Source organism: Athalia rosae, chromosome 7 (genome assembly GCF_917208135.1).
Source record: "Athalia rosae chromosome 7, iyAthRosa1.1, whole genome shotgun sequence".
In the NCBI taxonomy this organism is placed as follows: domain Eukaryota; kingdom Metazoa; phylum Arthropoda; class Insecta; order Hymenoptera; family Athaliidae; genus Athalia; species Athalia rosae.
Window position 1 is genome coordinate 3,852,903 of NC_064032.1, and position 5,464 is coordinate 3,858,366.

Consider the following 5,464-nt stretch of genomic DNA (forward strand, 5'->3'; position numbering starts at 1 on the left):
TATATATATATAATATACCGTACACGTATCTCCGCACAGCCCTTCCGAGGGAGATCCCTTTTTCCTTTTTTCGTCGTTTCTTCCCCCCTCCTTCTCTCTCCCTCCCTAGAAAAAAAAGAAACAGAAGTAATAAAGGCCGAGAGAAACCAGAGAGAGAGAGAGAGAGAGAGGGAGAGAGGAGGATTCGAAGAGGTCCGGAGGACCGGCAATGATCCGGGATGACGGGAATCGCGGTGCGGGGCCTGCCTGCCTTTTTTTTTTTTTTTTTTTATTTTCAAACCGATTGGACCGTCGAGATTGGAATCCTCGGTCCGCGCTCGGCCGTCTCTGGATGTTTACATCAATATTCATGCGTCCCATTCTCGACGAACGACAATGGGTGAACGGGGTGGGATTACGGGGTGGCCCCGTTCGCCCGGTTCCCTCTTCTCGTTTGCCCGTTTGCCCGTTTGCCCGCGGTAGCCCGATGCCTTCGACTAGCAGCGCCGTAATACGCGGCGGTACGTATGTACGAATAATAATACAACCCAACCCGACCCAACAGCGCCTGGGTACTTTGACAGGTATTGTGACGGGATAATGTCTGAGAAGCGTTAGATGCTACCGAAGATTGCCCGCGGAACAATATTGTTCGCCCCCCTCCCCACCCCCCTGGGATCTGAACAGGGATCGCGAATCTAGCGATAATATTATTATCGTCGTCGTTTCGATTCGACCCGCTTTGCGACGATGAGAAAAAAAATAGAATAACAATTTGGAGAACGGTTCGAAATGTGTCCAGTTTTTTGAACGAGAGAGAAAAAACCAAAAAAAAAAAAAAGATTCGAGCGCGTTTTGTGCGCAATTATAGTTTTCGATTTCGTGGAGCGTTTCCTCGTTGTCGTTTGGTACGACGTCGACTAGTTCGTGACACGAGGTGGAGATGAAAAAACGCGATGAGCGAGTAAAAATCGGGCTACAAACGTAATGAGAATTGTGTGGAGTGAAAAATTTCGATGAATAAATGAATGAGGTGCGTTATCGGATTCCCTTTTTTGTACGGGTGTAACGAACTTATCTCTCGTACTCGCTTACGTAGCTGATCAAAATAATTTTTATCGGACTCGAGACGCGTTTATTTTATTCATTAATCCCGTTCGAAAATTTCACGTCCCACCTAACGCCCGTGGTGGTAAAATATTTCATTTTATCCGCCCGCTCCGTCGCTCCACACGAATTTCCACATGCGACAAACGATCGCGAACGGGATCAACCGGCGTCTTTCGAAAGTGGACGGAAATAAAAGAGGCGAACCCATAGGCTTCGGTGGAAAAGCGTCGCGACGTCGAGTGACGAGCTTCCTTTCGCCCTTACCTTTTTTTTTTCCTTTTTCTTTTTTTTTTTTGTATGTACCTTACGCTCACTCGTGTCGCATTCCGTAACACTGACGAGATTATTAAACGCATTGTGTTTCTCTGGGTGGTGCAGGTAGGAGATGAGAAAAAAAAATCGTTTTTTTTTTTTGTTTTCAAAAATAGAAACGAAAAAACAAATAATCTCATTCGCATACTGACGTTTGTAGGATTCCATTGTATCATTCAATTATACATAGACCCGTCTCATTCCGTTGAAAACGAATGGAATTAATTCGCAACAAAGAAAACATTGGAATCTAATCGAAATCGAAACGAAGCGAGATCGAATTATCCGATCGCTCGCTTGCGCGGATAAAATTACGTTCGATCGATTTGAAAAAAGATTGTTTAAAAAAACTCGGTCGGGTCGAATCCGACGTTCGGTTGGACGGTGGAAAAATTTTCGCGGACAAGCGGTAGGGGAAATGAAAAATAGGAAAAGAGTAAAAAAAGTCGAGGAAAGAAAGAAGGCGTCGTCTCTCGACCCCGAATAGGAGGAGGAGGAGGAGGAAACTGCTGCGCAAAAGCTCTCGGGGTAAAAGTCGTCGCTCTATTAGCGAAAGGGGGGCGCGCGCGCGCGCGGGGTATGCCGACAGTGCAGAAGATCTTGATATCTGCCAGAGAACTTGCCAACTCCTTTATAGAGACATTTATTTCCGGGTCGGCTAGGAGGAGGGTCGGAGGATGGGGGTGGGAAATATATACAGATACGTATACATATATATTATACACCATAGGTTACGAGCAAGTGGCAGAGTCTAGCAGATCGTACTACTTTTCCAGCTCCCGGCAACGCGGCGGCCGCTACATCTTCCAAAAAACACCCTATATGAGCTCCGCAACTGTATCCAGCGACTATCGCACGCTCTCCACCCCCTACCCCCCTCCCCCTCCCCCATTGTATACGTATGCGAAAAGTAAAAAAGATATCAAATAATCTTCAGCCCAATTTCATCCCAAATTTACACCACTTTACGCACACACGTGCGATAACATACGTTGTTGTACGTATTTGAAAGAAAAAAAAAAGAAACGAAAAATTTACAGACTCATCTCATCTATTTTGGTATATTTTTTTTTTTGACGCGAGAAATAAAATGGTCTGCCGTCTGAAATTTGACGATTTTTTTGCGGTGATCGAACTAATTCGCGTTTTGAAAGAATAAAAAAAAGGGAATGAATAATTTTTGGAGCAGAACAAGACGATACTTCGCAGCGGTTGTTTTTACGTGGGCGGTCTCGCTCGCGGACGGAATAACGTATGCGTACAAAGATAATTGGTTCGTGCACCTGGTGGAGATTATACATATAGGAATAAAGTGGAACGGGTAGCGGTGTATTTTACCCGACAGTTTAGAGACCTGCTAATGAGCGTCTCTTCGGTAGACATCCATCTTTCCGTCTAGACGGACCCCCGACAACTTCCCCTTTCAAACTATACGCACTCACCGATGACAAGAGATATTTCACCCGCAGTTGTTCACCCCGATGTATATATATATATATATATATGTATATACATCCGACATCTGTCTCTCCGAAAGAACACTCGATTCTTTCGTATCCGCAGTTATTAATTCTCCTTTCGATTCTGATGTGATTCTTTTTGATTTTTTTGATTCCAACGACGGAATCCGTACGGATGATCACATCTCAACCGACGAATCGGGTTGGCAGAGAAACACGCGAGTAATAAAAATAGAAGAAAAAAAAGAATCGAATTCCGTTGAGCTAATTTCGATTTTTCCCCGGACAAGTTTTTGGCCTTATTTTTCGTTCGAGTGCAACGAAATAAAACTCGCCGAGTGATCAGCGTTTCTCGCGTATTCGCGCTTGTTGTTTTTTTTTTTTTTTTCTATTTTTTTTTCCGCGCGCACGGCGAATACGTACATGTTTCTTTCACCGCGTTAGCCTGTAGCGTGTTTCGCTCGGTAGTGGTAACGGATGAAGAATATAAGCTGGCCGAGTATGAAGATGAAACGAGCGAAGAGTTGCGAGCCTGGGGTAGTAGTGTAATGGCAGCCGCGGCATCGGGGAGCATCAGAAGCAGAAGCGGCGGTTACACGTAGACGTGTGAGAGAGAGAGAGAGAGAAGGGACGTCGTTACGTACACGTACGGTATACCCCGGGTTATAATTTATAACGGTACATTTCACAACAAGAACAGACCGAAATTACCACCCAGTGGCAGTGTAAAGTATGTCCGGTCATAACATCTGATGAAGCGAAACATTAACTGCGCTATATATCAGCGCCAACGCTTCCGAGATATGGCCGGGGCGCCCGTGGGGGGGGTGCGTGGGCGGTTTTCTCGCTTGGAAATCACCCAGAAGAAAATTTCCACCGGGGTAAAGAAAAGAAAAAAATAATAAAAAAACGAAACGAAACGAAACGCGAGAGGATCCGCCGCGTCTTGCGGTAGGTGCGACCCGACAAGCGAAAGATACGATTCGATGACTGAAATCTCCGTCCGTTAAACGACGCGTAGGACGGCTACACCGGTTCGCCGTAACTGACTGAGAAAATTCGTTTCGACGTCTCGCCGGATTTTCAAAGACCACCGCGAAATTCGCGACGTTTCGAAAAGTAATCGAAGCGAACGTGGGATCTGCTTACGAATTTTTTGCGAAACTTTCTTTTCGTCGTTTTGAAATCCGAATGAAATTTTGACAAATTCTCTCATCGGGGTTTGTTCTTCTTTTTTTTCCTCTCTCTCGCGGAGAACGCGGGGAAAAAATGAGAAGAATAAATAAATAAATAAACGGAGGAAGTAAAAAAAAAATAAAAAAAGGATGTAAAAAAAAAAAATAAAAATAAAAATGAAAATGGCGTATAGGCCTGGGCTATATGTGACGGCGTCGCAGTTTAGATAATAACGCGGGGTTTTATCTCCCTCGTAAAACCTAATTTATAGCAGCATCCCAAGTCCATGGGCGTGTTATGGCCACCGGGAATATGGCGAGGAAGAGAAAACAGCGAGGTATGTACACGGGGTATACGCGGTGCACACGTTACCTTCCTCCCTCTCTCTCTCTCTCTCTCGCTCTCTCTCTCTTGCCGCATATCCTCGCGCGAAGGTCATCAAGTCGTGGATAATGTCCGTAATATTATCGGTGTTATTAGATACCCCTTCCCCCATCCCCTCCCCCCGCCACCCCATATAATAACATCAACCCTTTTAATTAAATGTATAATACCGTCCGGGATCTTCGGCAAAAACTATATAACGTGATACACCTCCGAGGGAACTACCTCCCTTATATTTCTTCTCCTCTCTTTCTCTCGGTAGAAAGAAGAAAAAAATAAAATAAAATAAAATAAAATAGAAAAGAAAGAAACGGCGAAAACCGAGAGTTTCGGGGTAGCGAAACACGTCCGAGGTGGAAGGTTCAATTACCGGGTAGGGTTGCGCGGAGATCATCCCTTACGGGGTTGGAGGGAAACGAATTTTCCCGGTGGCACGCGGCCCCGTGGGCTTTTTTTCCGCAGCTTTCGGGTGACCGTCGCGGCGAACGCTGGAGACGCGGAATGGGAATTTTCGGGGGGGAGGGCGCGGATCGGGTGGGTTACGTAACATACATCACGTTCTCGGTTTATGGCCCGATACGGTCCTAGGAATTGGCACCAGCGGAGCTCGGCCTCGGTAGACGGGCGGTGAAGATATGAGACGTTATGGCTCTTCCTACCTCGTAACCCGCGGTCATAAAGCTACCACGAGCTCAAATATATTACACCCACCCCCCCTCCCTCCGAAGTTCCTGCGGGATCTCCTCTCTCGCGCCCCCGTCTTTCGCCAACGCGGTACCAACGCCGCCGCCGCCGCCGCCACCACTTTTCCTTTCCCTTCACTTCACTTCCATTCCCTCCTGCGCCCCCTTCTCTTCCCCTCGCAAGTTTTTATACAGAACGACCAACGCCCGTATATCCAACCACTCTATCTTAACGGCGTTACAACAATTTATTAGCCGTATGTAAGCAATAATTCAATTCTGGGGATACGCCACCCCACACAGCCCCACACACCCCACACACCCCACACACCCCACACCCACCCCCGCCGTTTTCCACGT